The sequence below is a fragment of the Herpailurus yagouaroundi genome, unplaced genomic scaffold (genome assembly GCF_014898765.1).
Source record: "Herpailurus yagouaroundi ecotype Mexico unplaced genomic scaffold, PumYag 190, whole genome shotgun sequence".
In the NCBI taxonomy this organism is placed as follows: Eukaryota; Metazoa; Chordata; class Mammalia; order Carnivora; family Felidae; genus Herpailurus; species Herpailurus yagouaroundi.
In genome coordinates, this window is record NW_024412421.1 from 23,959,212 (window position 1) to 23,969,676 (window position 10,465).

The 10,465-nt window shown below is 38.4% G+C and overlaps 1 long non-coding RNA gene across 1 annotated transcript in view; it reads left to right on the plus strand.

Moving 5' to 3' along the window:
• LOC121009755 (uncharacterized) overlaps nucleotides 1–10,465 on the plus strand; it is a 39,970-nt gene that overhangs the window by 1,940 nt on the left and 27,565 nt on the right. The window contains exon 2 of the long non-coding RNA XR_005780817.1: nucleotides 2,450–2,520. This is a non-coding gene — a long non-coding RNA (uncharacterized LOC121009755). The remainder of the gene's footprint in view (nucleotides 1–2,449; nucleotides 2,521–10,465) is intronic.

Sequence of the window (10,465 nt, forward strand, 5' to 3'; positions counted from 1 at the left end):
GCCCCTCCCCCATTCATGCTCTGTCTCTCTCGAAAAAAAAAATTAAAATTAAATTAAAAATTTAATAAAGGGCAAAACAGCACAATTGTTTCTATTGATGCAGACAAAGCATTTGACAAGATTCTATACTCTTTCATGACAAAAACACTCAAGCTAGAAATAGAAGGAAATGATATCAAACTAATGAAAGCCATCTATGAAAAGCCCATAGCTAACATCATACTCAATGGTAAAAGGCTGAAAGCTTTTCCAAGGATGCCTACTCTCACCAATTCTATTTACATCATATTGGAAGTCCTAGCCAAAGCAAATAGGCAAGAAAAAGAAATAAAAGACATCTAAATTAGGAAGGAAGCAGTAAAATTATCTCTATTATTACATGACATGATCTTATATGTAGAAAACCCTAAATATTCCATAAGAAAACTACTAAAACATATCAACTATACTTCAAAAAAATAAATATGAAAAAAATAAAATCACACAAAAAAATACCTCTACCTACTAGAACCAACAACTGAATTCAGCAAAGTTGCATAGCAAATCAACCCACAAAAAGCAGTTGTGTTTCTATACACTAACAACAATCTAAAAAGGACATTAAGAAACTAATTTCTGGGCGCCTGGGTGGCTCAGTCAGTTAAGCGTCCGACTTCGGCTCAGGTCATGATCTCGCGGTCCGTGGGTTCGAGCCCGCGTCGGGCTCTGTGCTGACAGCTCGGAGCCTGGAGCCTGTTTCAGATTCTGTGTCTCCCTCTCTCTGACCCTCCCCTGTTCATGCTCTGTCTCTCCCTGTCTCAAAAATAAATAAAACATTAAAAAAAATTAAAAAAAAAGAAACTAATTTCATTTACAATAGTATCAAAAAGAATAAAATACTTGGGAATAAACCTAACCAAGGAGATAAAAGGTGAAAAGATGCTCACCAATCATCAGAGAAATTCAAAACAAAGCAACAGTGAGATATCACCTCATGCCCATTAGGATGATTACTATGGAAGGAAGGAAGGAAGGGAGAAGGGAAGGAAGAAAGGAAGGAAGGAAGGAAAGAAGGAGGAAAAAAGGAAGGAAGAAAGAGAAGGGAAGGGAGGAAAGAAAGAAAAAAGAAAGAGAAGAGTTGAAAGGTTTGAAGAAATTGGAACTGTTGTTCACTGTTGGTGAGAATTTAAGATGGTACAGCCACCATGGAAAATATTAAAGCAGTTCCTCAGAAAACTAAAAATTGAACTACCATATGGTCCAGCAGTACTACTTCTGGGTATATATCCCAAAGAATTGAAAACAGGGTCTGCAAATGTATGTTCATAGCAGCATTATTCACAAGAGTCGAGCGGTGGAAGCAATCCAAATGTTCACTGATGGGTGAATGGCTAAACAAAGTATGGTGTATACATACAGTGGAATACTATTCAGCCTCAAAAAAGGAAATGCTATAACATGGATCAACCTTGAGAATATTATGTTAAGTGAAATAAGCTAGTAACAAAATGACAAAAATGTATCATGATGCCAAGTATAGGAGGTATCTAACGTAGTCACTTTCATAGAAACAGAAAGTAGAATGGTGGTTACCAGGCATGGGTGTGGGGGGGGGAAGAAGGTTTATTGTTTAGTGGGTATAGAGTTTCATATTTGCAAAATGAAAAAGTTCTGGTCATTTGTTTTACAACAGTGTGAATAAAGTGAACATTTGTGAACTGTACACTTACACTTAGAAATGGTTAAGATGGGGGACGCCTGGGTGGCTCAGTAGGTTAAGCGTCTGACTCTCGGTTTCAGCTCAGGTCATGATCTCACGGTTTATGAGTTGGACCCCTGCAGCAGGCTCTGTGTTGACAGTGTGGAGCCTGCTTGGCATTCTCTCTCTCTCCCTCTCTGCCCTTCCCTGCTCGAATGCTCTCTCTCCCTCTCTCTCTCTCTCTCTCAAAATTAAAAAAAAAAAATGTCCATAGCAGCATTATTCATAATAGCCAAAAGATGGCAACAATCCAAATATCCATCAGATGATGAATGGACAAATAAAGTGTGATGTATCTATCCATACTATGGAATATTACCTGGCAGTAAAAAGGAATGAAGTACTGATGCATGCTACACTGTGGATGAACCTTGAAAATGCTGTGCTAAGTGAAAGAATCCAGTGAAAAAGACCATATTTTGTGTGATTCCATATATATCAAATGTACTGGATAGCCAAACTCATAGAGACAAAATAAATTAGTGTGGCATGGAGTTGAGGGTGAGGGTGTAATATGGGGGGTGGAAGGTAGAAAGTGCATACTTACAGGTACAGGGTTTTTTGGGTGAGGGGATAAAAATGTTCTCAAATTGATTGTGTTAATGGTTGCATAACTTTGAATACAGTAAAAACCATTAAATTTTACACTTAAATGGGTGAAGTTTACAGTATGTGAATTGTATTTCCATACACTGTTTTCCTTTTTTAAAGGTACAAAGAAATCAGATTTCAGGAAGATCAATTCAAATATTTGTTTGGCATTTAAAGGAATTTTAAGAAAGGTAAGAAGCCCACGAAATTACCACCTTCATTTATCTGTTCATGATGAGAAATAGTAACTTTTGTTCATGTTAACCATATCCACAAAGATTGTGACATTATTTTAGACATTAGCATTCTAAAAAGTATAGCACCATTTTTTATTAGGGAGTCCACACTAGGTATTACTTAGTTTTAAAATTTTTCTTGCTGTTGTAGAGGGACACCTGGGTGACTCAGTTGGTTAAGTGTCTCACTCTTGACCTCAGTTCAGGGCATGATCTCTCCATTTGTGACATCAAGCCGTGCGTCTGGCTCTGCTCTGGCAGTGCAGAGCCTGCTTGGGATTCTCTCTCTCTCTCAGTAAAGAAATAAACATTTAAAAAAATGAAAGTAAACATTTTCTTAGGAACTGGAACTAGATTGGGGTGACTTCATCATTGTTGTTTCATCTCAGGATACAAAGTGTTTTTTCTTGATTCTGGTATTTTATTATAGAAACAGGGCAAAACATCAGTTGCGCTTCCACACTGGGAAGAATAAGAAATTTCTAGTGTGGGAATGCAAGCTGGTGCAGCCACTCTGGAAAACAGTGTGGAGGTTCCTCAAAAAACTAAAAATAGAACTACCCTCTGACCCAGCAATTGCACTACTAGGTATTTGTCCAAGGGTACAGGTATGCTGTTTTGAAAGGACACATGTACCCCAATGTTTATAGCAGCACTATCCACAATAGCCAAAGTATGGAAAGAGCCCAAATGTCCATCGATGGATGAATGGATAGAGAAGATGTGGTATATATATATACAATGGAGTATTACTTGGCAATCAAAAAGAATGAAATGTTGCCATTTGCAACGACGTGGATGGAACTGGAGGGTATTATGGTAAGTGAAATTAGTCAGTCAGAGAAAGACAAAAATCATATGAATTCACTCATATGAGGACTTTAAGAGACAAAACAGATGAACATAAGGGAAGGGAAGCAAAATAATATAAAAACAGGGAGAGACAAAACATAAGAAACTCTTAAATATGGAGAACAAACAGAGGGTTACTGGGGGGGTTGTGGGAGGGGGGATGGGCTAAATGGGTAAGGGGCATTAAGGAATCTACTCCTGAAATCTTTGTATATGCTAACATGGATGTAAATTTAAAAAAAAATTAAATAAAATAAAAATAAATAAATACCTACATACATAAAAAGGTAAATTGGTGCCATTGGTACATGGTCTCCAGCCTCACAGGCCCTCAGCATTGTTTCAGCAATCCTTTTATGAATACTGGACCAGTGTCTTCCTAGAAGCCTTGAACTGAAGATGGCAGAGATGTCTATTAAAAGGAGCTTGATGGGGTGCCCGGGTAGCTCAGTCGGCTAAGCGTCCGACTTCAGCTCAGGTCATGATATCATAGTCTGTGCGTTCTAACCCCACATTGTGCTCTGTGCTGACAGCTCAGAGCCTGGGGCCTGCTTTGAGTTCTCTCTCTCTCTCTCTCTCTCTCTCTCTCTCTCTCTCTCTCTCCCCCTCCCCCTCCCCTGCTCGCACTCTGTCTCTCTCTCTGTGTCTTAAAAATAAATAAACAGGGGCGCCTGGGTGGCGCAGTCGGTTAAGCGTCTGACTTCAGCCAGGTCACGATCTCGCGGTCCGTGAGTTCGAGCCCCGCATCAGGCTCTGGGCTGATGGCTCAGAGCCTGGAGCCTGTTTCCGATTCTGTGTCTCCCTCTCTCTCTGCCCCTCCCCCGTTCATGCTCTGTCTCTCTCTGTCCCAAAAATAAATAAACGTTGAAAAAATAAATAAACATTAGGGGCGCCTGGGTGGCTCAGTCGGTTAAGCAGCCGACTTTGGCTTAGGTCATGATCTCACAGTCTGTGAGTTCGAGCCCTGCGTCGGGCTCTGTGCTGACAGCTCAGAGCCTGGAGCCTGTTTCAGATTCTGTGTCTCCCTCTCTCTGACCCTCCCCCGTTCATGCTCTGTCTCTCTCTCTCAAAAATAAATAAACATTAAAATAAATAAAAAAAAATTAAAAAAAAAGATCAAAAAAAAAAAAAAAGGAACCATCCAATCCCAGGGGTTCTCATCTGCTAACTCCTCCCTTTCTGACGCCATCTTATCCATATTTCAGTAACCATAAGTTGATGATTGATTCCCTGATGTACATCCCTAGTCTAGACTTCTGAACTTCTGACTTGCACATCCAACTCCCTCCTACCATCCACTTGGAGGTGTAAAAAGTACCACCAATTCTTCATATCACTCATATCTTCCAAATCTGGCCTTTGTTCACTGTTCCGTCTCTCAGGAAATGGCATCTCCAGCTGCCCAAGCTAGAAACCGAAGAGTCATCTTCAACACCTCCTTCACTTGCATTTGCCCATTTACTCCCAATACCCCTTAGATCTGACCACTTCCACCCCTATAGACTGCTCACTCTAATCCAAATTATCACTGGTTACTACAGTCTCTTAATGACCTCTATTCTGCCCAGCCGTCCTCTCAACATTGCAATTAAAGTGTTTCTTTTGTTTGTTTGTTTTTAAATTTGAAGTCAGATTTTGTCACCTGCCTAAATAGTAACTTTCCATTGCTTTCAAAATTCAACAAAATTAGAAACTTTTAATAAAAAAGAATCTTTCAAAATGGACAATGGACAATAATTTGAAAAAATACTAAATGTAGTGAATGTGACCAAAAAAGGTGGGGGGGGCTTGCATAGCCTTCAGGGTCCTGCATTGTCTGACTCTGTCTGCTTTCCTCCATTTTCACCTTACACTAGGCACCTGCTAGCTTTGGGGGTTTTCCTGCTGCAAAGTCCTTTTCCCTCTTGCCATAGGCCTTTTGTTCACACTCTTCCCTCTGTCTGTATCATTAACCTGTATTCATTTTTCAAAGTACAACTCATAGAAGTCTTCTGTTGACCCTCAGCTTTGGTCAGCTTTCTTTTCCTCATTGTTCTTACCTCCTTTTGTTATTATATATTCCCTTGAGTGGTTTCAACATTTGAGTAACCTTCGTCTCCTTCATTAGGCTGTAAGCAACCTGAGTCTAGGGACTACCTGTTTTTGCTGATCACTTCAGACAGGAATTAAATTCTGAATGAATGAGTTACTGCCGGTGCTGTGACAAGAGTGAATGGTGCCTCTTTACTACCTTTAGGTATGACCATCCCCTTGGAGTTACTGTAGATCACAGTCCTGTCTCTGAATCTTTGGGGGATGCTGCAGAGGAAGAAGCACCCACCAGCCAAGAGCTTATGCTCTGGAGGCAGGGTGATCTGGGCCTGTCTGGTCTCTGCCATTTGCCAGCTGTGGATTCTTGGGCAAGTCCCTTTGTTTCCCTGAACCTTAGTTCCCAGTCTCTAAAAGAGGGTTACCCCTTACTTCATAAGGTTGGTTGGTTTTTTGTTGTTTTTGTTTTTGTTTGTTTGTTTGTTTTGGTTTTGGTCTGGTTTTTTTGGTTACACTCACTACATTAATATTTTTTTCAAAAATATTATCTAATACATTGTCCATTTTGAAAATGTCTTTTTTTTCCATTTTGAAAGTATCTAATATTCCCCATCCAATCAAAGTTCACCCATTTCATTTTGATGTCCTATCTCTTTAGTCTTCTTTAATTGAAAGCAGTGCACTTGTCTTTAAAAAAATGTTGGTCTTTAGGACGCTTGGCTGGCTCAGTCAGAGGAGCATGTGACTCTTGATCTCAGGGTCCAAGTTTTGAGCCTCATGTTGAGTGTAGAGATTACTAAAAAAAATAAAAAAAACTTCAAAATTTTTTAAAAGTTTGCCTTTTATGATGTTGACAGTTTTGAAGAGTCCAGGCCCATTGTCTGGCAGAATATCCATGTTCAGTGCTTGATTGCTGCCTCATGATTAGATTCTGGTTAAACATTTTTTTTTTTTTTTTTTTTTTGGCAAGAGGACCATGTCAGTGATGATGGGTACTTCCTAATACACTCCACCAGGAGGCATGCAATACCAGTTTGTCCCATGATTAGTGATGCTGAATTCAATCACACAGTTAAGGTGGCATTAACCTAACAGAGTTGTGAAGGGGGGATTCCATGAAGAAATGTACCCAAAGAGTCTGGCCCATAAACCTTACTTCTTACCCATTCCTCTTCAGTTTTCACTTTGGGGCAAATAGACAACATTTGCGACTATACTTTCCTACCACAAGCGCCTCTTGGTGGGACTGGTAGTTATCACTAATTTGAGACTATTGTTTAAAGAATATTTTATTATGAAACTTTCAAACATACAGAAAAGTCGAGAGAGTAGTATAATGAATCTTAATGTATTCATCACCCTGTTCCCAAAATTACCACCAATTTGCCAATTCATTTCCTCCTTTTCTTTGCTGGTGCATTTTAAAGCAAATCCGAGATATATAAATTCATCCATAGCATGCTACATCATTAATAGAGATTATGTATATATGTATGTATACTTATACATACATATATTTATACACACATACAACACAACCATGGTACCATTATAACATTTAACAAAATTAAAAATAATCTGTTAATGTCATTTAAGAACCAAACCATATTCAAAGCTGTGGAATTACATCTTTTATTTTTTAAGTTTATTTATTTGACAGATACAGAGACTGTGAGTGGAGGAGGGGCAGAGAGAGAGGGAGAGAGAGAGAGAATCCCAAGCAGACTTCACACTGCCAGCGCAGAGCCCAGTGCATGGCTCAAACCCACGAACCCACGCGATCATGACATGAGCCAAAACCAAGAGTCAGGCGCTCAACTGACTGAACCGCCCAGTTTTATTTTTTTCAGCCTCTCTTCTTTTTCTTAACACACAGATCCCCAGGTGGAAGCACTGGACAGACTGTTAGACAAATTTTGATCTCACCTTTTGTACATATATTTGTCTCTCTAGGCAAGAGATATGCAGTTAAAAGCACAGATGAACCAGTCTGTGGAAGTGCAGCCCAAGAATTTGTAATTTTGAAAAGCACCCAGGTGATGGAGACTCGGCCCATAGCTGCCTTAGAAGTTAGAAATGAGAGGAGAAATGAGAGGAGTGGTTAGAGAGTGTCAGAACAGTTTGTTCATGCTTTCGTCCTGGATTTAGCATGTTGTTGTGGAATTTGGCCAGTCAGCCATAAGGTATTTATTGAGCATCTGCTATGCAGACAAACAAGGCAGAAACATCCTACCCGAAGAAGGAAGACAGAAAATAAACATGCAAATAACTAAGACCCCTGTAGGTACTGAGAAGTGTTATAAAGAATTGTGAAAGAATGAAAAAAGACCCCAGTTTTCTTTGTTTAATCTTTACCTCCTTTCCTTCTTTTCTTCTCTCTCTCCTCTGCTTTCCTCTTTTTCCCCCTTTCTACCTCCCCTTCCCCCGAAGCTTAACTAGCAGGAGGTGACTCACAGGGCTTACAAAGATAGCTCTCAAAAGAACTGTTTCAAAAGCTACTGAAGTAAGATTGCACCAACAATCATGAGAAAGAGGCATGAAAACCCCAACATAACCCACTCATTCCAGCTGCAAATGGCAGCCGTTACCGACAAAGAAAAATGGCACCTGGGGCAGTATCATAACCATATGCCCCTCCTCTGTGCCTTATATATAAGAATTCCAATCCTGCTTCAGCTCAGGGAGTTAACATCATTTTTGAGGGGCTACCTGACACACATTGGCTAAATATCTGAGTCACTTTAACTATTTTTTAACTCTTTTTATAGTTAAATATTTTTAACTATTTTTTTTAACTCTTGACAGAATAGAGAAGAAATAATTGAAGGGGGAGAGACTTGTGGGAAAGTGTGTCTAAGGAGGATTCTAAATAATGTTGAGACTAAGTAATGAGAAGATCAGCTTCAGATAATTTGGGGTAAAATGTTCCAAGTAGAAACCACAAGTGCAAAGGCCAGAAAATTGATAGAAAGAGCATGTATAGGAATGAATGAATGGAGAGGAACTGTGTGGACTGGGAAACCCCTGGAGGTTTCTCTTTTGTTTGTTTGAATGGCTTTATTGAGGTGTAATTCATATACAATTCATCCATTTAAAGTATACAATTCCGTGGTTTTTAGTATATTCACAGAATTGTGTCACCATTACCACCATCAATTTGAAAACATTTTTTATCACGCCCAAAAGAAATCCCATACCCATTAATATTCACTTTCTACCTTCATACCCCATTCTCACCCCCCAGTCCTAGGCTATCCTAGTCCTAATCTATTTTCTGTCTGCATTAATTTGCCTGTTCTGGACATTTCATGTAAATGGAATCATACAATGTATGGTCTTTAGTGTTTTGTTTTTTTCATGATGTCTTTAGCGTGATGTTTTCAAGGCTCATCCATGCTGTAGTATTGTATCCGTACTTCATTCTTTTTTATGGCAGAACATTACACTATATATGTATGTATACACTCTCTCTCTCTCTCTCTCTCTCTCTCTCTATATATATATATATGTATATATACTACCATTCATTGGTTGATGTATCCAGATGTATCCATTCATTGGTTAGTGAACCCAGATGAACATCTGGGTTGTTTCCACTTTTTGGATATTATCAATAATGTTGCTATAAACATTCATGTACAAGTTTTTATGTGGGTATGTGTTTTCATTTTCCTTGAGCATATACCTATGAATGGAATTGCTAGGTCACATGGTGACTCTGTTTAACCTTTCGAGGAACTGCAAAACATTTATTATGTCTTTTTGACTTTAGCCATCATAGTGGGTATCTCATTGTGGTTTTGATTTGCAATTCCCTAGTGACTAATGATTTTAAACATCTTTTCGTGTGCGTATTGGCTATTTGTATATCTTCTTTGGAGAAATGTCTATTCTCTTCCTTTGCCCATTTTAAAATTGGATTCTTCTTCTTTTTATTGAAGTGTGTATTCTGGATACAGTTTCCTTTTCAGATATATAATTTGCAGATGTTTTGTCCCATTCTGTGGGTTATCTTTTCATTTTCTTGATGGTGTCCTTTGAGCATAGAAGTTCTTTAAAAAATTGTTTTAAATGTTTATTTATTTTTGAGACAGAGAGAGACAGAGCATGAGCAAGTGAGGGGCAGAGATAGAGGGAGACACAGAATCTGAAACAGGCTTCAGGCTCTGAGCTGTCAGCATAGAACCTGATGTGGGGCTCAGACCCATGAACCGTGAGATCATGATCTGAGCTGTAGTTGGACGCTCAACCAACTGAGCCACCCAGGTACCCTGAATATAGAAGTTTTTAATTTTGGTTAAGTCCAACTCATCTCTTTTTCTTTAGTTTCTGGTGCTTTTGATGTCATATCTAAGAAACTATTGCCCAACCAAAGATCATGAAGATTGACTTTTATGTTTTCTTCTAATAGTCTTAACTCTTACATACAGGCCTATGATTCATTTGAGTTAATTTTTGTATATGGTGTGAGGTAGGAGTCCAGCTTCTTTCTTTTACATATGGATATCTAATTGTCCTAGCACCATTTGTTGAAAAGACTATTCTTTCCCCATTGAGTGGTCTTGGCATGCTTGTCAAAGATTATTTGACAATATATGCAAAGGTTCATTTTTTGGCTATTTCATTGATCTATTTGTCTTTATACTAGGACCATATTGTCTTAATTACTATTGCTTTGTAGTAAATTTTGAAATTGGGACTTTTTTTCCACAATATTTTAGGATCAGCTTGTCAATTTCTGCAAAGAATCCAGATGAGATTTTGGATTGTTTGCTAGTATATAGAAATAGAATTGGTGTAAAGATAGAATAAACAGACTAAATAGAATTGGTGTATATATAATACATTTTGTGTATAGTATATAGAAATAGAATTTGTGTTTGTTTATTGATCTTGTATCTTGCAACCTTGCTAAACTCCTTTATTACTCCTAATATTTTTAATGGATTCCTTAAGATTTTCTTTTTCTTAGTTATTGTATTGTATTGTATTGTATTGTATTGTATTGTATTGTATTGTA